The 25818-nt window shown below is 36.1% G+C and overlaps 1 protein-coding gene and 1 pseudogene across 9 annotated transcripts in view; one reads left to right on the forward strand and one right to left on the reverse strand.

The window, feature by feature from the left end:
• YAP1 (Yes1 associated transcriptional regulator) overlaps positions 1 to 25818 on the reverse strand; it is a 144426-nt gene that overhangs the window by 91475 nt on the left and 27133 nt on the right. The window lies entirely within an intron of this gene.
• LOC143643856 (nucleophosmin pseudogene) lies at positions 4234 to 5850 on the forward strand (annotated as a pseudogene).

Here is a 25818-nt window from a genome sequence, read left to right on the forward strand (position 1 = left end):
ATAATCTGAGCTATAGTTTACATGAAGCATTTACTGAACAGCTACTAAGGGCCAAGCACTGCTGACATCAAAATGAATAAGACACAGTCCCCGGCTGGAGGCAATTACCTTCTAATGGAGATGATCCACAAAGGTAAAATTCTAATTCAAAATGATGGAGGGAGGCACGGGGTGTTTGTGGAAGGGTTTTGGCCTAACCTAGGGATAACAGATAAAGACACATAAAAGAAAAAACTTAGTTCTGAGTTTTGAAGGATCTAAAAATTAGCTAGTTGGAGAGGTTGGAAAAGCATTCCAGAAAGAGGGGAAAACGTGGGCTAAATCACAGAGAGTTATGGTTTTGCACCATTTAAATAAGAGAAACCTATGGAGATTTCAATTAAACTCCTCTTGCTGAAAAGAACACAACATGATTTTAGCAACCAAAAATGTATCCAGATACTGCCAAATGTCCTCAGGAAGGGGAAAAAATGGGAGACAAAATCACCCTTGGCTGAGAACTACTGCTCTAGTCTCGAGAATAAAGACCACATTCTCGTGCCTAAGACAGTCCCTTTCATGTTCAATAATGTTGCTTGAACCGAACCATCGTTCTTAATTGTATAACATGTTATATGGGTATTTTATCATTTAACAAATATTAGGCTAATGGAGATATATAATCAAATGACGAAAATATAAAAGTAAATCTAGAAATACATGAATCAACAAAATCAAGGGTCTCTATATACTCACCTAAAGAGCATACATGAACCATCATAACATATAAGCACAGATACAGTTTCAAATTTCCATTATTCCTGTAAAGATAACACTAAGGATCTTCACACTTGCTTATTAAGATCTAAACACTTCAAAAGTCCAAAGAACTTGCAATACTTTTTTATTCCAAAATTTAAAGCTTCCATAATCTCTTTGTAGCAGAAATATTTAGTGCTCAACAAAATCCGCACAAGCTCCCACATGTTTCCTAGGCCCCTAATGGTTAGGAGGGATCTAATGACAAGTTCTTGTCAGTGGGCTATGAGAAGTGATGTTTCACATTCAGCCTAAAGCAGACGTGAAGTCTCCATATGCATCTTTCTAGGTGATAACGATAGAGGCAATATGATGAACTGGCAAAGTTACGAGAGAGACACATCCTGGATGGCTGAATTACCACTAAGAAGAGAGCACCTTGGAGAATCAGCAGACTCACAAGAAATATTTTGTGAATGAGAAATAAAGTGTTTAGCCACTGAGTTTGGGGGATTATTTGTTATTTACCATAATTTTTAGCCTGTTCTAATACAAAGTACAGAAAAGCGCTGCTAATATCTCATAGCACACCTCTTCAGATGCTTAAGACATTAGCGAGTACTTAGTGAAGAATCTTTGTAGGCTTTAAACTCCTCACATCTCATAGAAAAAAATAATATAAATTCAAAATTTTCACCATGATTACTACCTTAAGTTTAAAAGGCAAGGCAAATGTTTGTATGTTAAGAATATTCGTGTTTTTATGTTGTTTTGGTTTGATAATAAAAAATAAATAACATAAAAGGCAAGGCAGTAATCATGGTAACTCTGATGTTTCTTTTTCCTTCACAGCGTAAAATGTAGTGAAAGTTCTTCTAAATATGCTTCGAAACTACTTTTTGAATCCTGTCTTCCAAAAATTACAACCAACTTGAAAGAAAAGGAAGATCCGTGAACCTGTTTGCACTTATTAAGTATAGGAAAAATTCAAAAAAAATCAAGATCTCTTACAAAATTCCTGTTGATTTCATTAACCCATCTGATACCATTGGCAAATCTGGGCTTTGGCAGCTACAAACAAGTCTGACAAGCAAGACAGGCAGCAGAAATTCTTGACACACTGAAGCAGAGCTATAAACAATGAACTCTAGCCAGGAAACCAGAATGACCAACAGGCTAGACTTGCATACACCCAAGAAGGGGCTATACTCCCTTTAGGTAAAGGCTCATCTCATGTCCTAAGAGGCATAATTTTAAATGATTCTGTAAAGAATGGATATGGGTACAAGTCAAAGTTGAATATTAAGTAGTGCAGGGGGTGGAGGACTTGGTATATTGTTCTATGACACCACCACACAATAATCAAAATCAAATACCAAAACCAAGCCAAGCAAACCCACTGCCCTCCCCATTTCTACATGGGATATGACTTCCAGGGGTGTAAACCTCCCTGGCAATGTGGGACAGAAATCCTAGAATGAGCTGGGACTCAGCATCAAGGGACTGAGAAAACTTTCTCAGCCTAAAAGGGAAAGAGAGAAATGAGAAAAAATAAAGTGTCAGTGGCTGAGAGATTTCAGAGTCGAGAGGTTATCCTAGAGGTTAATTCTTACACATTATATAGATATCCCCTTTGTAGTTTAAGGTGTATTAGACAGGCTACAGGGAAGTACCTGAAACTGTAAAGTTGTGTTTCAGTAGCTGTGTTTCTTTAAGATGATTATATAATGATAAAGCTTTCGCAAAGTGACTGTGTGATTGTGAAAACCTTGTTCTGATGCTCCTTTTATCTACGATATGGACAGATGAGTAAAAAATACGGATTAAAAATAAATAAATAATGGGGGAATAAAGGTTAAAATAAGTTGGGTAGAGGGAAATACTAGTCTAGTGGTCAATGAGAGGGAAGGGTAAGGGGTATGGTATGTATGAGTTTCTTCTTTTTTCTTTTTATTTCTTTTTCTGGAGTGATGCAAATGTTAAGAAATGATCATGGTGATGAATATACAACTATGTGACGATATTGTCAGCTACTGAATGCACACCAAGTATGGAATGTTCATATGTTAAGAATGTTCATGTTTGTATGTTGTTTGGTTTTATCAATAAAAATTTTTTAAAAATCAAGCCAAGTAAACATCTCCTAAATGGAATCTTTTTCACTGATTTTTTATTTTTTTTTTAAATACAAAAAACACCAAATGCAAACATTCTTAACTTTTGATCATTCCGTTCTACATATATAATTAGTAATTCACAACATCATCACAGTCACATATCCATCATCATGATCATTTCTTGAAACATTTGCATCTATTCAGAAAAAGAAATAAAAAGAAAGCAGAAAAAAATTCATACATACCATACCCATCGCCCCTCCCTTTCATTGATCACCAGCATTTCAAATTAAATTCATTCTAACATTTGTTTCCCCTTTTATTTATTTTTATTCCATATGTTTTACTCGTCTGCTGACAAGGCAGACAAAAGGCGCATCAGACACAAGGCCTTCACAATCACACAGCCACACGGCGAAAGCCACATCACCACACAATCATCTTCAAGAAACATGGCTACTGGAACACAGCTCTACATTTTCAGGCAGTTCCCTCCAGCCTCTCCATTACAACTTGACTAACAAGGTGATATCTATTTAACGCATAAGAATAACCTCCAGGATAACCTCTTGACTCCGTCTGGAATCTCTCAGCCATTTTATTTTGTCTCATTTCACTCTTTCCCCTTTTGGTCGAGAAGGTTTTCTCAATCCCTTGATGCTGAGTCTCAACTCATTCTAGGATTTCTGTCCCATGTTGCCAGAAAGGTCCACACTCCTGAGAGTCATGTCCCATGTAGACAGGGGGAGGGTGGTGAGTCTGCTTGTTGTGTTGGCTGCAGAGAGAGGCCACATCTGAGCAACAAAAGAGGTTCTCCTGGGGGTGACTCCTAGGCCCAATTTTAAGTAGGCTTGACCTATCCTTTGTGGGGTTAAGTTTCATATGAACAAACCCCAAGACTGGGGGCTCAGCCTATAGATTTGGTTGTCTGCATTACTTGTGAGAATAGCAAGAATTCAACTTGGGGAAGTTGAATTTTCCCCCTTTCTCACTATTCCCTGAAGGGGACTTTGCAAATACTTTTTTATTCACTGTTCAAATCATTCTGGGATTGATCAGGGCATCACTCTGGACAAACCAACAAAATCTCATGTCCTACTCAAGGTTCCATGTACTTATGGCGCTCAATTAAGCTGTCTACATGTAAGTTATATTAGGAAATGCACTAGTCAAAATACAAATTTTGTACCAAATAAACATTTTTTGCTTTAGTCTCACACATAAGTTAAAATTTTAAAATATTAATTACCATCTATTTTCAGCACCCTGCAGTAATGACATTCCTTTGTTCTTCCTCATGCAAAAACATTTTTCAAATTTGTACATCCTAAATGGAATCTTAAGCTATTCAAAGTGACAAAGACTACTCAAACTGAAAATGTTTGATGATTACATCAAGGTAAAGAAAATGAAATTCCACCATACTATGATTACAACTATATAAAAGAAATAATGAGCGTGGGCCACGGTGGCTCAGCAGGTAAGAGTGCTTGCCTGCCATGCCCGAGGACCCGGGTTCGATTCCCGGTGCCTGCCCATGTAAATAAATAAATAAATAAATAAATAAATAAATAGAAGAGGAAACATTTAATAAATAAATAAATAAAAATAAAAGAAATAATGTTTGGATATATGTATTTTCAGTAAGAAATGTAGGCGGACAAAAGGAGATTTGCATTTCTAAGAATTTCATCATTTAAAGTGTTGTTTACATACTTAGTTTTAAGGATTAAAGCATAAAGCAAACCAATAAACACATTATCACTGCAAGCTGTGCACAATTTATAGGCATTGTAAGAACTACAAAAATACATAGTTTCAAGGTAGAATCCCTACACTTAAAGATACCATGTAAAGGAAGAAAAAGACTTGTGTGAAACTGTTACATAACCAAACACATTATACAACTTAGGCTCAACTTGATAACTAAAGTTGATTTATATTTTATAACTCAACAATTTGCTACGCAAGATCACTAAGTACAAAGCCATCACTTTTAAAGTTTTCAAAATACTGGCCAGCAATACTTACTTCACTTGGTCAAAGATCTAAATAAACTGAAAAAAAAAAAAAAAAAAAAAAAAAACCTGAGACTTTTTGGCAGACCAAAAAAAGGGGAACACTAAAATGATGCTCCTAATTCCTACAGAAGGAAGTGCTCACACTGCTTTTAAGCTCTTTTCTTAGGGAATAACTAAACTGTGCCAGCTACTAAAACAGTAAGGTATCCCTGGTGTGATTCCATCCTGCATGACTGTTCTCTGCCACAGAGGTTGTCTATCTCCATCCATCTTCTCTCCCACCTAACTGCACGCCACCACCCCACGGAAGATTCAATGGACGTGAGCTGAGGCCCCAGAACTATCTTTCTGGTTGTGAACTAAAGGCCAACAAAGATTATCACTTCAGGTGGTACGAAAATGAGCAACAGTTATCTTTAAGAGTGGTCAGTTTAGGGGCTGGTGCAAAGAATTAATTATGAAGGCAGTCCAATTAAAGTAACACCGGCAGCTTTGAAAATGTCTGTACAGCCATTTCTCCGAGGTTCCCCTTGGAGGCTTTGAAATAACACCACCTGTGGTCTTACACTTGAAGTGTGGTTCAGGGCGTGTGCATATTAGTGAACAGCATTTATAACTGTGGAGGGAGAGGCAGAGTCAGAAGATGAAGAGGAGAACGTCAAAATTTTAAGCACATCTGGGAAGCAATCTGCCACTGGAAGTGGTAGTGAGGTTCCACAGAAAAAAGTAAAACTTGCTGCTGATGAAGATGATGATGACGAAAATGAAGATGAAGAAGATGATAAGGAAACAGAAGAAAAAACTCCAGTGAAAAATGTACAGAAATCAAACTAGAATGGAAAAGACCCAAAACCATCAAACACCAAGATCAAAAAGTCAAGAATTATTCAAAAACCAAGAAAAAAACTCCTAAAACACCAAAAGGATCTAGTTCTGTAGAAGACATTAAAGCAAAAATGCAAGCACGTATTTAAAAAATTCACTGCAGAATAGTCCTGGGCACAAATGGTAAATTAAGCCCAATGACGGGGAGAGGAAAAGGAGACAAATACAGTCCATACTGAGTGTCATCACCAATCCAAACTGAATTTTTCTATTTTAATCTCAATCCCCTTTCTTGATTTGCCTCCCATCCATGCCCCCTTCCAGGCTGAAGCAATCTCTTGATTTCCTAAAGCACTTTTCTTTTGACTGCTGTGATTCAATGAACAAGCAGTATTTTTTTAACTTAGATATTCTGCTTGCTAGTGTTCATTCGACTCACCTCTTAGACCATGTTTTAATCACCTTGTATTTCTCTACTTCTTCAATAAATATTCAAATTAAAAAAAAAAAACATTAAGGTAGAAGAGCTAAAACTGAAATGTAAAGAAAACCAGTGTGCAGTCTCTTCCTGTCTGTCTAAATACTGTGGAAAGAGTCGAGGGCTCTGGCATCCCTCAGCCCAGCTTGTCCCATGGCTATCCTCCCACTTCAGTTTTGCCACATAATATCACAGCTTTTCTAGTCTTTAGCCATGGGAAGTTGTGCCCCTTCACAGGATTATCCTGCTGAAATACATCCCCCAGTAATCTGCAGATATTCTTTCATTTATGCAATTAGTAAATTAATGTTACTGAACACCAATTATTGGTAAAATCCTCATGACTGAGGTTTTAGAATACAGAAGAGAGACCCTGCCTTGTAAAAGAATCCGAAGTCTTAACTGAACAAGAGGTAGGAAGGAAAAAAGTGTTTGTCAATCATTTCACAGACACCTTAAAAGACTACCTGCCAAGTAAGTCATCTTCCCTCAAATATAATTCATATTTAGTCTCTCCCATCTTCTTTACAACAATAATTCTGGCTTCTTATTTCATCCATCCCCCTGACTTAACATTTAATTTGACCCCACATCTCATCAGCTTCTTTTTTTTCTTGCAGATATGCTGTCCATTTGCTATACAGGACATAAGTTCATGTAAATCTTATTCCAAGTTCTGCTAAAAAAAAAAATACACCTCCACTCAGTCCTATAGCCTCTTGAAATTCTGGCTTGAAAACATAGCTCCTTCTGGAAACCGTAGCTTGACTCCACTAGCTGGTGATCAACCTATCTGAATATGCTCTGGTTGTTAATCATTAATATACCCTTCATTTGTTACTCTATGGAAATAATCTCAAAAGTTTCCCTGTGTATCCTCCAGTATGGCATTTTTTTTTAATTAATTAAAAAAAGAATTAACAAAACAATTAGAAATCATTCCAATCTACATGTACAATCAGTAATTCTTAATAACATCACATAGTTGCATATTCATCATTTCTTAGTACATTTGCATCAATTTAGAAAAAGAAATAAAAAGACAACAGAATAAGAATTAAAACAATAATAGAAAGAAAAAAAAACAAAAACAAAAAACCTATACCTCACATGCAGCTTCATTCAGTGTTTTAATATAATTGCATTACAATTGGGTAGTATTGTGCTGTCCATTTCTGAGTTTTTATATCCAGTCCCGTTGTACAGTCTGTATCCCTTCATCTCCAATTATTCCTTCTCTTTTTTTTTTTTTTTTAATTAACGGAAAAAAAGAAATTAACCCAACATTTAGAGATCATACCATTCTACACATGCAATCATTAATTCTTAACATCATCACATAGATGCATGATCATCATTTCTTAGTACATTTGCATTGGTTTAGAAGAACTAGCAACATAACCGAAAAAGATATAGAATGTTAATATAGAGAAAAAAATAAAAGTAATAATAGTAAAATCAAAACAAAACAAAACAAAACAAAACAAAAACCTATAGCTCAGATGCAGCTTCATTCAGTGTTTTAACATGATTACTTTACAATTAGGTATTATTGTGCTGTCCATTTTTGAGTTTTTGTATCTAGTCCTGTTGCACAGTCTGTATCCCTTCAGCTTCAATTACCCATTGTCTTACCCTGTTTCTAACTCCTGCTGAACTCTGTTACCAATGACATATTTCAAGTTTATTCTCGAATGTCCGTTCACATCAGTGGGACCATACAGTATTTGTCCTTTAGTTTTTGGCTGGATTCACTCAGCATAATATTCTCTAGGTCCATCCATGTTATTACATGGTTCATAAGTTTATCTTGTCTTAAAGCTGAATCCATTCTGCCATTCTATGTCTTTTGATTGGGAAATTCAGTCCATTAACTTTTAGTGTTATTACTGTTTGGATAATATTTTCCTCTACCATTTTGGCTTTTGTATTATATATATCATATCTGATTTTCCTTCTTTCTACACTTTACTCCATACCTCTCTCTTCTGTCTTTTCGTATCTGACTCTAGTGCTCCCTTTAGTATTTCTTGCAGAGCTGGTCTCTTGGTCACAAATTCTCTCAGTGACTTTTTGTCTATAAATGTTTTAATTTCTCCTTCATTTTTGAAGGACAATTTTGCTGGATATAGGAGTCTTGGTTGGCAGTTTTTCTCTTTTAGTGATTTAAATATATCATCCCACTGTCTTCTAGCTTCCATGGTTTCTGCTGAGAAATCTACACATAGTCTTATTGGGTTTCCCTTGTATGTGACAGATTGTTTTTCTCTTGCTGCTTTCAAGATCCTCTCTTTCTCTTTGACCTCTGACATTCTAACTAGTAAATGTCTTGGAGAACGCCTATTTGGGTCTATTCTCTTTGGGGTGCGCTGCACTTCTTGGATCTGTATATTTAGGTCTTTCATAAGAGTTGGGAAATTTTCAGTGATAATTTCTTCCATTAGTTTTTCTCCTCCTTTTCCCTTCTCTTCTCCTTCTGGGACACCCACAACACGTATATTTGTGCGCTTCATATTGTCATTCAGTTCCCTGATTCCCTGCTCAAGTTTTTCCATTCTTTTCCCTATAGTTTCTGTTTCTTTTTGGAATTCAGTTGTTCCATCCTCCAGTTCACTAATTGTAGCTTCTGTCTCTTTAGATCTACCATTGTAGGTATCCATTGTTTTTTCCATTTTTTCTTCTTTGTCCTTCACTCCCACAAGTTCTGTGATTTGTTTTTTCAGATTTTCTATTTCTTCTTTTTGTTCAGCCCATATCTTCTTCATGTCCTCCCTCAATTTATTGATTTGGTTTTTGAAGAGTTTTTCCATTTCTGTTCGTATATTCAGCATTAGTTGTCTCAGCTCCTGTATCTCATTTGAACTATTGGTTTGTTCCTTTGATTGGGCCATATCTTCAATTTTCCGAGCGTCATCCATTATTTTCTGCTGGTGTCTGGGCATTTGATCAGATCTCCCTGGGTGTGGGACCCAGCTGGTTGAAAGGTTTTTCTGTGGAATCTCTGGGCTCTGTTTTTCTTTTCCTGCCCAGTAGGTGGCGCTCGTGGCGGTCGTTTGTCTGCGGGGCAGTCGGCCCGGGAAACCGCGCGTGGAGGCGGGGGTCGCTGGCCGTGGCTTGGGGGAGTGCCGGTCCAAATTGCCCAGCTGGCCCGAGACGCCAAGCGTGACGGGAGGGCCCCGCTATCCAATGTTCCCAGTCAGACCGGGGAGCCACGTGCGTGGAGGGGACCCCAGACGCCAGCCACCCCAGCCGGGAAAACGTGCACCCCTCGGGTATCTCACAGCAGTGGATTCTCCCTACCCGTTCAGCCGTTCCAGAATGGGGTACGCTGTCTTTTTTGGTCTCTGTCGTGACTCCGGGAGCTGTTTTGTATTGTTTCTGTTTCTTTAGTTGCTTTTCTGGAGGAGGAACTAAGACCCGCGCGTCTTACTAAGCCGCCATCTTCTCCGGAAACTCCAGTATGGCATTTTGCCCAAATTGGCACTTACCTACCATACAACATTTTTTGGACAGATAAAATCAAATCTACTCTCCTTTTGCAGAAACACTTGAATAATCTAAAGGAATTTATACTTCAAAATGTAATTACATAAAAACTATATAACAACATATAATAAATGTGAAGAGGTAAAAGACAGTAACAGCAGAGCACCACAAAGAGCAATAAAAATGTCATATTCTAACAGGCACTATCATATGCAGTTAGTGGGAAGACAAATAGTTAAAACTGCACTGGAGAATTGTTTGGCAATATCCAAAGACTTTAAGTACAGTCAGAAAATATGCAGCCAAAATCTTAACAACAACAGATGGTGGGGTAACAGCATTATTTTTCTTTATGCTTTTCTGCATTTTCCAATTTTTTCCCTATATTAAATCTTTGTTACCTGTGCAATAAAAAACATAACTTGTATTTGTTTTTCAAAGATTGACCTAATGAACAGGAACTGGCAGAAGATGGGCAAAAATACTTGACATTGATGTCTTACCCAGTAAGTTAGCACTTAAAAAGGCATACCAAGCAAATACTTTATAATGGTCCTACTGCTATATGACTAACCCAAAATTGACACTTGCCAATAATATCAACTTTCATTTTATGAGAGTCCTTAAATTTGCCATATTAATGCAATCTAGAAACCAGTATATAGCACTGGGTGAGCACATAGTATTTATTGAACTGAATGAACCACTACTAAACCATACAGGTCTTAAGTCTTGTTTTTTCAGTTCTTATTTACTATACAACATTTTTCAGATAGAGTAAATCAAATCTACTCTCCTTTTGCAGAAACACTGGCTGTCATAAAAGTATACCTATTTCAACTTTCAGATCAGCAGTCTTAGTCTCCCAGAAATCCCTGAAACCAGATATTTACACATAAGTCAGATGTTTATGTGCCGCTTAGAGTAAAGCCACAATCTCTTACAAGCCAACTAAGAAACATCAAAATTTCCCAAGTTTCCAAATGCTGTATCATTTATATATATATTATGAAATGGGCTAGAATTTAAAACACACTAAAAATATTATATAGACAGTACTATGTTAATTATTCTAAATAACCAAGGATAGAGACATAGCTAACATTAACAGACTAATTCACAAAATTGATTTTAAAACCTTGTTACCAGAATAAAATTAAAACACACACACAAAAATCATAGGACTATAGTTAATGTGCAATTATAAAAATACTCTTTCATAACTGTAGCAAATATACCGCACTAATGCAAGGTGTTAATAAGATGGTAATGAAAATTCTGTATTTTGCCTGATTTTTCTGTAAATGCATAATTTCTCTATTAAAAATTTTTATCACCTTTTTAAATGAAATTATTAAAAACAATAATTCTAATTTCTTTTTCTAATATACCAGATTTCAAAAGTCCATGGAATGAAATGTCAGAGAAGTATGTGGCTAAATCTTAAATAAAATCTATTAAAATACGTGGTTTTGAAATTTAGGCTAACTACAATTGTTTATTACAATTAAATTGCATAAGAAAGCAAGAGATAAATAATGATTGGGTTTCAAGATAATTAATTGGTGGAATATAAGAATGGTGGGAAAAGAAGACTTCCTAAAACCCCCCAAATAATAAAATTATACCACAGAGGAATCTAACTGTTAAGAAGCCATTCATGGAGGCAGAAATACAAAACTGAAGTTCAATTATGGCTGTCCTTTTTGTCCAATAAGTTGGGTAAATTATTTAATTTTTTTTTAACTTGTTTCCTCATTTGTAAGTGGAATGATGTCCACCTACCTTAAGTATGAAAGTTGCCCAATGTTAGCTTGCTTCCTTAGGGTCAACAACTGAATTAAAATTTTTCAAAAGATCAAAAATATCTAGAAAGCTCATACTCTACTCTAGCATGTACATTCCTTCAGCGTAGGAAATTACTTTCCCTTGTTTATTTCTTTATAGTGTCAGAACAATGACTAGGACTATGTCTAGAGATGACTACTGGAGTATACTATTATATTACATTATAAATCTTCATTGGTCTATGACGAGGATTAATTAAATGAGAAACGCAAGAAAGCATACAGCACAGTATCTGGTTTAAATAAATATTCAAAAATATTTTAGTTTAGAAAAGTGCTCAAGAGCCAAGACCTTTGTGCCACACTGCCAGAACTGGTATCCTGACCCTGCCATGCTCTCAGTATAAGACCTTGGTTGAAGTGTGCCATAGTTTCTTCACCAATAAAATGGCTATAATGGATTGTTGTGAGGATTGAGTTACTCTACATAAAGAACATAAACCAGTGCCCAGCATATAATAAGCTTTCAATAAATGCTAGTCATTACTGCTACTATTTTCTATATATTTCAGAAATCATACCTTTACATACAGTAAAAGTCAAACGATGTATTTCAATTTCATTCAACAACACTCAAGCATAAACTGCCAGACACAGTGCTGGAAGAGGAGTTAGATACACAGCCTCAAAAACAGCAAAAGTTACAGGAGGGCAATCACAGAACCCGAGTTTTGTATAGTATGTACCAGAAAAGAATTTTAAGATCCCATGAATTACAGAATGTAACTTAATTCTCCCAATTAACTGGGTCTTCAAATATTGTCATATAAGCTACAGAAAAATGTGTAATGACATTTGAGCTGGAGCTTGTCCTTAAATGATAAAGTTGGGGGGTGGGGGTGTTGAGAAGACCCTCTCAGGGAAGGTAGACCAGAAAGTGGGAACACACGGTGCGAAGTTACACATTCAGGAACATCAGGTCTCTACTGTGCAATGATGTGGTGGCTCAGGGGAGGTGGGAGGATGGCAAAGGGCGAGGGGAAGAGGTGGTAAGTAGATCCAGATAATGTTAGATAGGTGATTTGGACCAGGTTATGGACCTTGATCTCTAGGCTAGTAGTTCCATGGACTTGTACAAATATATTATTTATATACGGATTAACTAACTTAACTAACTAAACTAATTCCTTGATGTAACTGACTTAAATAACTTGATATAACTGACTGTCAATTAAGTGGCCTATCTAACCACCGGAGTCAGGTAAGAGGGCTTCTTTTCTGTTCTCGCTGGAGGACCTTGGCGTCACAACCACTTGTGTGCTGGAAGACGCCATACTAGTCAGACATAAATAAAAAAATACATATATAAATAAATAAATAAATAAATAAATAAATAAACCACTACAAGTTTTGAAAAGCTCAAAGAACAAGACAAATGAGTACAGATGTAGGAAAAATCAAAGAACTTACAGGCAACTTAGATCTGAGATCAGGAATCTCAAATATATCAAGTACTATTTATACTATCCATCAAGTGAAGACCTTCGTTTTTCTCCCCACAGTTCAGTATTTACGGCTTATAGGGCTTAAATTTCCAAAGGCTGAGAAACTTACATGGTATATATTTATGACATATATTGCTTCAAATTGGCTATATTTCACATAAAAATGGCCATTTCCATATTCCACATTCCATGACAACTCCTAGGACATAGGGACAAAGGCAGGTCTTATGTTCCTGCAGTAATTCTGATAAACTAGAATTTCCCTCCCAAACTCTTTGAAGAAATTATTCACATTTTATCTCTCTACCTCCCTACAAAGAAATACTTGCTTGTCCATTCAAAACACAAAATCAACATATGTATCTAAGATTCTGACCAACTAATGGTGAACACTGTATCAAGTCGACATTCAATCATTAAGTAGAACACTTCTATTCTTAGGATAAAGCAGTTTGGTTCAGTTGGCAACACTACTGGCTTCCTGATCAACAGATCACAGTCTCATATTTCACACAAGAACTGCAGTTTACAACCCTTACTAACACTCATGCAGAATAATTCAAAAGGCCCTAAAAGACAGTCCTGTCAAAAAAACAATTATCCCAGCCCATGCACCACTCTCAAAAAAAAAAAAAAAAAACTTATCTAGTAAAACTTTCAATCTAGAAATATGAAGAATATGGAAATAAATGTGACATACTAGTACTACTTTAAACAAAAGATTGTGTTCTTGGAAATAGTATGCTCTTTCTCTCTCTCTCTCTCTCTCTCTCTCTCTCTCTGTGTGTGTATTTGTGTGTGCGTGAGTGTTGGTCAAAAGTAGAATAAATGATGTATATTTTGTAATTATATTGACACATGCTTTCAAACACTGCCTTATTCCAAAAAGAGTAAGACAACATCTGCAATAAAGATTTTATTAAAAGTAAGTTTCTGACCTCTACATATTTCTAAAAAGTAATTAACTTCACACTAGAGTGGTGGATTAAAAATATAGGAAAAAATTTTGCAGCAAGGAGATGCCATATCAAGTGATTTCACATAAACAGACTACAAGCACACAACTCAGACAGGATGGCACCAAGTGATTAACAGCCCTTTACAAAAATAGACAAATAATGTTGCAATACACGAGCTCTCATTTGAAATACCATGCTGAATTCCTGAAAGCTGAAGCTTATTCTATATTTCAAAAATGACCATTTCTAGTAAGATTAACATGCTACATTTAAAATTCAGACACAGATGTCTTAAAGAATACCAGAGGTTCTAAACTGTCATAAGGTAATATTCCTTTAAATAAAACTATTTTTCCTTTCTGACATAAAATTGTAAGATTAGCTATTTTACTCCATGGAAATAAATAATTTAGCCTAGAGCATAACAAGAACTATATAACTTGAGTTTCAAGTTCAATTCTGTACATATGCAGGGAAAGACTACTGAGATTTCTCTATGTAGAAGTGGGTGTAAATAATCTTTTTTATAATGCTAAGAATTTTCACTTTTCATTTCAAATGGGCTTGTCCAGAATTATCTGCAGTGTTCAAACAGCTTTAGTTAGAGATACTTAATCACAGACGTGGAGCCGGAAGGCAACCAGGAGGTCACTCTGTCTCTTCTCACAGTATGGATTCCAATACAGCAATGCCCTCTAACACAAACCTGTCAACCTCCACATTTGCTTAGTCTTCTTTACACGTCTTTATGATGACATTTGGTTTATCTTTGTCAGATACTATGAAAAGAATCATACCTGTTGCTTAACATTCCCAGAAGTGGACAACCCCAACTTAGTTCCATTAAGGATGTTATATGAATTATCAATTTGAATTTGTATAACTGTCTTCACAATTATCATATAAAAGCAAAGAAACACCAGTCTAAATGAAATCATTATCAAATTCTAACCTAATGTGTAAGCACTGATGAACTAACATCTAAATCTGTCCAACTAAAACGCTGATTTTCAGATAAAGCAAGATGTGTAAGTAATATCTTCTCCCTAAGTACTTATACCATCACACCAGCTTTTTACAATAAACAAAGCCAGATAATAAAGGACAATATCTATACGGCCTCTTACAGTTTCTTTAGTACTCTCACATAATCACAAAAACATGTAAGATAAAGGGAACAAATTTATCAGAAGCAGTTGGAGGAAGGTCTGTTTCCACATCTCTGCTAAACTTGGTGAATATTTCCACATCCTTAAATAGGAATTCACCCATCTCACAGCCTAAAGTTTGTGTTTAATGACATGAAAGGATGTGTGTGTGTACATAAAGTGTATATAATGTTTGAACAGAAACTTCATATTTAACAGCTATTTACTAAATGGATGTGTATATTTGAATCACCCAGGGAGCTTTTGTACCAGTAGTTAATTCACCTTTGGTGGTGCTATTTCTTTTTAAGGAGCATAGTAAAGAAATTAAAGCACCCCTGTTTAATTCAACAAGTACCTGTTGATCATCAGATGAGTACACAATATTGAATGAGAAACTGTGGGAAATACAGTGTAGATTCAACTGAGTCTACACAAAAACTTGTAGGGGTGGAAAAACTTTAATGGTTTTACAGAGGCAGCCGTAGATTAACAGTTGTTTCCAAGTGATACACACCTAGATGAGTGAACCTGTGTTAGTTTCTTCACCTCTCTAAGGCAGTCATCCAATCTGTAATATAGACATTAACTATATCTGCAAGACTGTAGAAAAGGATTAAATGAGATAAGGCATGGTAAGAGACTAGCATGTACACAGCAAGTATTCAAAAGATGGTTGCCCTTACTTTATATAGTAACATCAAATGCAGTACATAAAACAAATTTTACAGTTCAAAAGGAAGTATAAAACCCAACTGCTTGGAACATGATATCCAGGGATGAAAGTCTGCCTATGGCATGGGAGGTGAATCCCAGGGATGAGCCTGGCTCTAGCACTGTGGGATCAACAATGCCATCCTGACCAAAAAGGGGGAAAGAAGTATAACAAATAAGGTATCAGTGGCTGATAGAGTCAAGACTACTCTGGAGATCACTCTTATGCAAACTTCAGTCAGTCAGCTACCTATCATAGCTTGCCAAAATCATTCCTACTAATCCTACAAAGCACCTAGAGCACTACATAAGGTTCTATCAAGGTTCCATGCACTAGGGTAGCTTTCTAGAAACCTACAACCTCCAGATGTGTCCCTGAACCAGATAAGTCCTGAAACCTAGAGGGCCCAGCCTCTCCAGAACATCAGCTAGTTCCATCCCCTTACCTCATATTATCGACAGCCCCTTCCAATGTAAAAAAGTCAGAATGGGTATAGCCTAAATACCCCTAAAGAGTGGGAGAAGGATCAAAGGTTATGGTAGAGTTATACAGAAAAGGTAGGGGTTAACCAATAAGCATGACTGCTGAATCATTATATTGATACTCCTTTTAGTTCCCAGTATCTTACAGGAGCTAGAAGTAAAAACCTAAAATCGTGGAACTGTAACCCATACCAAACTCTGAAATCTGTTTTACAACTAATTGTTGTGATGTACTCTGAAATTTATTGTTTTTGTATATATGCTGTTTTCATAAAAAAGAAAAAAAAGTCGATTGTGATGATAAAAATAAACAATTGCTAAAGAAGTCTGAAAATATATCTTAACAACTTGAAATTAAATCTAAGTATAAATCACTAATATACTCACAAAATATTATAATACTTCCATTCACATGACTGAATAAAGCAACTAAACAATCATTAGCAACTTGCACTGTGGCCTACAATGGGTTAAAAAAATTTCCAACTCGTACTTGACATTGCTATGAAAATCAAAGCAGTCCACAATTATAATAGAAAATAAAGAACAGATTCCCAGAGCCTGGGGCCACTATCCTATGGCTCTGATGACCAACAGCGTTTCTCTCAGAAGGCTATAAAAAGCCCTTTTTTGGCTCTTAGGGATGCTGTTTCTTGGTTTATGTGGTAGGAGGAGGTTCAAATGAGAAGCTGGAAATTCAAATCTCAATTGTTTTCATATTTTTTTTACAGTTTGATAAATAGTAAACAATAAGTGATATGCTAGTATTTTCTCAAACAGCATAAATATTTCTTAAAATCAGTTTCATTCTTACCAAAATTACACCTGAAACCTGATGATTCCTTTTTTAAAATGTTTTCTTTCATTGTAAAATATAACATATATACAAAAAAAAGAAAGAGAAACAATAGTTTTCAAAGTACATTTTAACAAGCAGTACATACAGCACATGGACTACCATTCCACTGTTTCAGATTTTTCCTTCTAGCTGCTCCAAAACACTGGAGGCTAAAAGAAATATCAATATAGTGATTCAGCAGTCATAGTCATTTGTTAAACTCTGTTTTCTGTTATACCTCCTCCTTCTCCTTTGATCCTTCTCCCAAACTACAGCGATCTTTGAGCAATGCCCATTCTGAATTTCATTTTGAGAAGGGGTGTCACCAATAAAAGATAGAGGGATGTAATTAGTTGGTGCTCTTGGAAAGGCTGGTCCCTCTGGATTTCAGGATTTATCTGGCCTAGGAACCCTCTGGAACTTATAGGTTCCAGGAAAGCATTAACTTAGGATTCTATAATTTTTTATAGTCTCCGGTAGAGCCTTAGGTATTCTTAAGAGTTAATAGGTGTGTGCTGGGGTTTGAATCTGTGCTGTACCCCAAAAAAGTCATGTCCTTTAATCCTCATTCACCATTGCTGGGTGGGAATTAGATTAGATTATCTCCACTGAGATATGACACAGCTAATTGTGGGTATTAACCTTTGATAAGAGGGAGATGTGACACCCATTCCAGGTGGGTCTTGATTAGTTCACTAGAATTCTTTAAAAGAGGAAGCATTTTGGAGAGAGCCATAGAGTCGGAAGAGAGGCACAAGAACCACAGACCTCATACAGCCAGAGACCTTTGGAGATGAAGAAGGAAAATATCCCTAGGGGGGCTTCATGAAACAAGAACCTGCAGAGAAAGCTGGCAGACATTGCCATGTTCATCATGTGTCTTTCCAGTTGAGAGAGAAACCCTGAATGTCACTGGCCTTCTTGAACCACGATATCGTTCCCTAATGCCTCAGACTGGAAATTTTTTTTTAAGTGATACATTCCATTGTTTAATAATTAAAATATTTTACAGTGAAAAGTAGCTTAAAATTTAATTTAAAATATTTTTTAAATTTAATTATTAATTTAAAAAATTTAGCAAATGAAATAGAACATTAACATACATAATCAGTAATTCACAATATCATCACTTAGTTGCATATTCATCATTTCTTAGAACATCTGCATCAATTCAGAAAAAGAAATAAAAAGAAATAGAAAAAGAGATAAAATGAAAACAGAAACAAACAAAAAAGATTATACCTACCATACATACCCCTTACCCCTCGCTTTCATTGATCACTAGCATTTCAAACTAAATTTATTTATTTTTTCCAACATTTTTAAAAATTTATTTATTAATTAAAAAAATAAACTAAATAAAACATCAACATATATAATCAGTAATTCACAATATCATCACTTAGTTGCATATTCATCATTTCTTAGAATATTTATATTAATTCAGAAAAAGAAATAAAGCAAACACAGAAAAGAAAAATAAAAGAGTATACCTACCATACCCCTTACCCCTCGCTTACATTGATAACTAGCATTTCAAACTAAATTTATTTTAGCATTTTTTCCCATTATTTATTTTTATTCCATATGTTCTACTCATTTGTTGACAAGGTAAATAAAAGGAGCATCAGACACAAGGTTTTTACAATCACAGTCACATTGTGAAAGCTATATCATTATTCAATCATCCTCAAGAAACATGGCTACTGGAATACAGCTCTACATTTTCAGGCAGTTCCCTCCAGCCTCTCCTTTACATCTTGGATAACAAGGTGATATCTACTTAATGCGTAAGAATAACCTCCAGGATAACCTCTTGACTCTGTTTGGAATCTCTCAGCCATTGACACTTTGTCTCATGTCACTCCTCCCCCCTTGATGCTGAGTTTCAGCTCATTCTAGGGTTTTTCTCAATCCCTTGATGCTGAGTCTCAGCTCATTCTAGGATTTCTGTCCCACATTGCCAGGAAGGTCCAAACCCCTGGGAGTCATGTCCCACATAGACAGGGGGAGGGTGGTGAGACTGTTTGTTGTGTTGGCTGGAGAGAAAGGGCATATCTGAGCAACAAAAGAGGCTCTCTCGGGGGTGACTCTTAGGCCTAAATTTTAAGTAGACTTGACCTATCCTTTGTGAGGTTAAGTTTCATATGAACAAACCCCAAGACTGGGGGCTCAGCCTATAGCTTTGGTTGTCCACACCGCCTGTGAGAATATCAAGAATTCAACTTGGGGCAGTTGAATTTCTCCCCATTCTCGCCATTCTTTGCAAATACTTTTCCACTCAATGATCGAATCACTCTGGGATTCATCGGGGCATCACTCTGGACAAACCAACAAAATCTCATGTCCTACCTGAGATTCCAAGTACTTATGGTGTTCAATCAGATTATCTACATAAGTTGTATTAGGAAATGCACTAGTCAGATTGGAAATTTTTATAATCTTGCCTTAATTTGGACATTTTCACGGGCTTAGAACTGTAAACTAGCAATTTATTAAATTCCCTGTGCTGGTTTGAAAGGAAGTATGCCCCCTAAGAAAAGCCATGTTTTAATATAAATCCCATTTCATAAAGGTAGAATAATCTCTATTCAATACTGTATGTTTGAAACTGTAATGAGATCATTTCCCTGGATGATGTGATTTAGTCAAGAGTGGTTGTTAAACTGGATTAAGGGATGACATATCTCCACCCATTTGGGTGGGTCTTGATTGGTTTATTGGAGTCCTATAATAGAGGAAATATTTTGGAGAATGAGAGATTCAGAGAGAGCAGAGAATGCTGCAGTGCCACGAAGCACAGAGTCCAGGAGCCAGCGACCCTTGGAGATGAAAAAGGAAAATATCTCCCGGGGAGCTTCATGAAACAGGAAGCCAGGAGAAGAAACTAGCAGATGACTCCGTGTTCGCCATGTGCGCTTCCAGATGAGAGAGGAACCCTGAACTTCATCGGCCTTCTTGAACCAAGGTATCTTTCCCTGGATGCCTTTGATTGGACATTTCTATAGACTTGTTATAATTGGGACATTTTCTCGGCCTTAGAACTGTAAACTAGCAGCTCATTAAATTCCCCTTTTTGAAAGCCATTCTGTGTCTGGTATATTGCATTCCAAGAGCTAGCAAACCAGAACATTCCCCTTTTCAAAAAGCCATTATGTTTCTGGTACATTGCATTCTACAGCTAGCAAAACCAGACTAAGGTGTGCTGTTGGTTGTGGGTTAGTAAACCATAGCAATCAGCAATATCTAGCTGAAGGTTGTGAAAAAGTAGCCTCCAGGATAGCCTCTCAAGTTTATTGGATCTCTCAGAGCCACCGATACCTTATTTTATCACACTTCTTTATCCTCTTTTGGTCAGGAAGGCATTGCGGATCACAGGGTGCCAGGGCCAGATTCCATCAGACTCATCCCTGGGAGTCATGTCCCATGTTGTCAGGGAGGATAATGATTTTTCCTTGTAGAATTGGGCTTAGAGAGAGAAAGAGACCACATCTGAGCAACAAAAGAGCTTTCCTAGAAGCAACTCTTAGGCCTCATTATAGGTAGTCTTAGCTTCTCCACTACAGAAATAAGTTTAATAACAACAAGGATTAAAATATTACGGGCTTGGCCTATTTTCTTGGGAGTCCCTGGCATTTGAGAGAGAACCAGGTGCTTCCCAGAGAGAAAGTTAATAGTTACTTTTTTCTCTTTTGATCTCTCAAGAGACTCAACCAATACTTTTTTTTTTCAACACTTTTTAATTATCAGCCCATCACAGTCTGAGATATATCTGGGTATTACATTAAGCTACACAGAATTACAAGGCCTCATTCTTGTTCTGGGATCCATGAGTTTTGGGTTATTTAAATGAGCTATCAAGACAGGTTGATTTAGATTGTGTGTAACAGAAAACTTATGATCTAGACACACTAGAGTTCTCTGCCTTTGGTCTCATACAGTAGGTGATACTTTAGAACATATACACTATCACCTTTTACGCTACATTCTGATTAACGTTAGTCCCTGCCACATCAGCTTCATTTTTATCTCTAATTAAAACCTGATCTCTTTTTTGGTTACTGTAACTGTTACTGCATGTAGTAATGCTAACTTTCAGGGCTACAGTACTCCAGTTCTGAGGCTTAGGTGTCACAGAGGTTCTCAAAGTTCCAGGGAAATACCAACTTAAACACATATAGCTCAGTGTCTCAGAATCTGGAAATACACTTACAGCTTCGGACTAAGTATGTCTGCTCTAAGAGCTTACATTCTAGTCTCCAATGTTCTTCTAAGTATTTTCTGAAAGAGGCCACAGCATATTTTCCTTTTATTCTTTTGTTTCTGACTTACTTTGCACAACACACTGTCCCCAAGGTTCATTCAGTTCATTGCGTGTGCCACAATGTCCTTCCTTTTTTGTAGCTGCACAATATTCCATGATATATACATGATATGTGAATATATTTATCACAGTTCACCTTTCAGCTTCTTAGTCATTGTACCTTTCAGCCCCCTTCATCCACTGGGCACCGTGGTTAATGTCCGAAATAAACAAACCATGTCTTACAGTGTCCTCATTTCATTGTACAATCAACAGCACTTTCAATTTTAGACAATTTTCACTGGTCCAAAGAGACAACCAATAAAACAAGTCTCACCAAATATCAAATCAAAACTTCCCTTAATCTCTTGTTACTCCCTCTCCAAATACTTATACCTGGTATTGTTGTGGTACTGCTGATGTCCTCCTGTTAACCTTTGGCTGTAGCACACAATTTTAGTTTTCCCCCATATTTCTCTATTAGTGACTCTCAGCACAAGATCAAACTTTGAAGTTGTTCATGTGAGAACTTATTTATAATTGTAGAGTTAATTGGTGGGATACATGGCACTATACATCCCCTTTCACCTTCAGTATGGTAGTGTTACTTATAAGTTACTATCACTTCTATCCATTTCCTTATATTTGAGTTCAGCCTCATTGGGTAACCTTTCTTCCATCTCTAGCCTCTGTGTCATTGGTTCTTTATCTAGAAAGGTAAGTCCTCTCTTTTCTAACTTTTTCAGCCCTAAATATCAATTCTATCTTAATTTCCACCCAAATCTTATAATGTCACTATTACAGCTTCTGTTTTTCTTTTTTTTCCTCTATAATATCAGAAGTGTTCTTTCATGCCTTCCTTTTCAGCTATTTAAGTACCAATTTAAAAAAATCTCTCCTCACAAATGTTAAAATAAATGTAGACTGAAATGCTGGTGATCTGTGAGGGGGAGGGGTGGGGGGTATGATATGTATGAATTTTTTTCTGTTTTCTTTTTACTTCTTTTTCTGAATAGATGCGAATGTTCCAAGAAATGATCATGATGATATGATGAATGTGCAACTATGTGATAATATCGTGAACTACTGATAATATATGTAGAACGGAATGATCAAAAGTTAAGAATGTTTGCATTTGTCTGGTGTTTTTCGGTATTTAAAAAAATTTTTTTTAATTAATTTTAAAAAGTGAAAAAAAAATCCCTCTTCCAAATATACCCCTCCTATTGCCAACAACATTTCTATGTTCTCTGCCTAATGCAGTATTTATATATTAAACTTAATATACTTAGTATTCATTCTAAATTTAAAAAATTACAAATGCAACATTATCATATCAGAAAATACTTGATATTTATATATAGTCTTGGGAATTCAAAGGAAATTTTTCATAAATGTTCACATTTCAGAGCCAAAAAAAGTCCTTAAAAATCATGTACTCCAATCCACTAATTTCACAGATAAGAAAACCAAGGGTCCTGATATTAAATCAGTAAATGAGCCAGCCAGCCACCTTATTAAGCATCTATTGTATGTCAGGCCCTGTGCTAAAAATGCTTGAGATAATGGTCATCAGAAATGGTCTTTGTAATCTACGGGGGAGACAAGCCATGAGCTAAAATTCAAATAAAGAATAAAGAGGGAAAAAAACTTTTATTCAGATGTTTAAAAAAAAGAATACATAAACTAAAATCACATGTGTCTTACATCGAGGGGTGAAAGTGTCCCTGGTAGTGTGGGAGGTGACTTCCAGGGATGAATCTGGCCCTGGCACCACGGGATAATTCCATCCTGACCAAAAGCGGGAGAAGAAGTATAACTAATAGAAGCATCAGTGGCAGAGAGCGTTCAATTAGAGTCAAGTCGAAAGGCTATTCTGGAGGGCACTCTTATACAAGCTTCAGTTAGACATTGCTACCATATCATAACCTGCCAACCCCAAACCAGGATCATTCCAGCCAATCCTAAAGAATCCTTAGGGCAATATATAAGATTCCACAAAGGTTCCATGCACTAGTGTGACTTTCCAGAAACCTACAACCTCCAGGTGGGTACCTGTACCAGATAAGTCCTAAAACCTGGAGGGCCCAGAACATCATATAATTCCATCTCCCTACCCCAGATTATTGACGGACACTTCCAACATGAAAAAGTTAGAATGGCCATTATACCTAAATACCCCTAAAGAGAGGAACAGAAAGTTTAAAGGTGATGGTGGAGTTATACAGAGAAGATAGGATTCAACAAATGAATATGATTGCTGAATCATTAAATTGACATCTCTTTTAGTCTCCAGTATCTTAGGGCAGCTAGAAGTAAAAGCCTAAAATTGTGGAATTTTTGGTAACCCACGTCAAACTCTGAATTGTGGTGTTATGCTTTGAAATTTATAGCTTTTCTGTATATGTGTTATTTTTCACAAAACAGAAAAAAAAAGTCAATTGTGATGATAAAAAAATAAGCCTTCTAGCCTCCTATATTCTGGAGCAGCTAGAAGGAAAAATCTGAGAGGATCATATGGTACCCCATGACAAACTCTGGGATCTGTCCTGTAACTACTTGTTGAAGAATGCTTTGAAAACTATTGCTTTTTTATTTCTTTGCTTTGTATATATGTTATATTATGCAATAAAAAGTTAAAAAGAACCAACCAGCAGATAAAAAGTTAAAGGGTAAAAAAAAAAAATCACATCAAGTTACAAAACCATTTATAAAGAAATCAAAGCTGATGAAAGGGTTCAGAATAAAATCCTATTCTTATGTTACCCATCTTTCAAATATAACCAAGGACCAAACAGCTCCATAGAACCTTCTCCAACAATTCCAGCACAGCAATCTCTTCTTTGTCTAGGTTCCTATGATACAGTACTAGGGCTAACCACATTGTTTAGCAGTCAACTAGATATTTCCTCATCCTAGTTATTTCTCACCATTTCACTCATCTTGCCTTCTGAGACCACATGTGCTCTAAAAGTCTTTATGTTTCATGGCTCTAAGCAAAGTGCTAATGCTTTCTGAAGCCACCAAAACAAGATGAAAATAATTCAGTGTTTCTGAAATAACGAGGAAAAACATTTCAAAGCAGTTCTTGACATTTTTTTTCATGAGCACAGCATATGGTAAACTCGAAGGACACATGAAGTTAAGTGAAAACGTACTCCCAAGGCAGTATGGCTCAGTTCATGGAAGACACGAATAGGAGATTCTAAGGCAGACTTCGGGCTAGGAAAAATCTGGGATGGCTTCCTAAGGGAATTAACACCTGAGCTGAATCTTGAAGGAATCTGAACCTTATTTATGTAGTTCCTGGAAAGGGAGAGGGACCCATACAAAGGTGATGCAAGACATTCAAAGAGCAGTTCCGAAAAGACATTATTTAGCTAAAGAGAAAAGTGACTGAGAATGTCCTGAATCTCAGTTTAAGACATGGAACTAGGAAACCTCTCTCAATTATAATTACCACAGTTAAGAAACTTACTCTTTCACACAACCTGACTGCGAAGCTCAAGAGGATTATTCAGGGATTAGTGTGCCATTTCTAAAAGGACTTGCAACTTGAGGGATATCCTATAATGATACTGTTCTTTTTCTTTTTAGTCTATGTTGGAGTTTCATGGATCGTTTGTGTGTGTATTTTTGGAAGAGATATAATAAGTTAGAAAACACTTGTTCTCTTGTAGATAATGCCCATGTGACTAGAAAATGATTTCAAAGATCAGATTACTGTATCATTGTTTAAATGTCAATACTTTCTCAAAAAATCTGAATTAAAAGCAGATTTCAATTCTTATACTTTTATCACTGATGCTTCCAATTTTATCAACTGGTGCATTACTTTAAAAGTAAAGGTATTGCTAAAAAAGGATTTTCTAATACTTAAAATTTTCCTGAAACTGAATTCAGAAAAGCAGAAATAGATACATTTTTATGGGTAGAGAATACTGTGAAACAATGCCTCAATTTTAAAATTCAGACTATAACATAAAAAAGTTTGAAAAGCTTGACACCAAAGGAAGAGTAGAAAGAAAAATTATAAAAGCCACAGACTAGAAATGTCCTGTTTAAGAGAAAACCCCTGTAAATTTATCCTTGGCAGATTCAAATTAATTGGTATTCAGCTCATCATGTGCTGATACCTAATGAAATATAATTTTCCAATCAAATTCAGTCAAGTAAATTTCATTTCCTTGTGACAAAAAATACAAACGTGACTATTTCATTTTTAATCACTATTTTCTAAACCCCCAAATTAGTGATGTCTTCAGATAGGCAACAAAATTATCTAAAGTCTTAATCAAATTCCCCACAGACTCCAGATCTAAAAGATGCATAATGAAGTCGGAATTTCTTTAACAGACAACTCCCAATATATATTTTTGTGATCTTAAGCAAAACTGTTGCACAGATTCTGCATTT

Source organism: Tamandua tetradactyla, chromosome 8 (genome assembly GCF_023851605.1).
Source record: "Tamandua tetradactyla isolate mTamTet1 chromosome 8, mTamTet1.pri, whole genome shotgun sequence".
Classification (NCBI taxonomy): domain Eukaryota; kingdom Metazoa; phylum Chordata; class Mammalia; order Pilosa; family Myrmecophagidae; genus Tamandua; species Tamandua tetradactyla.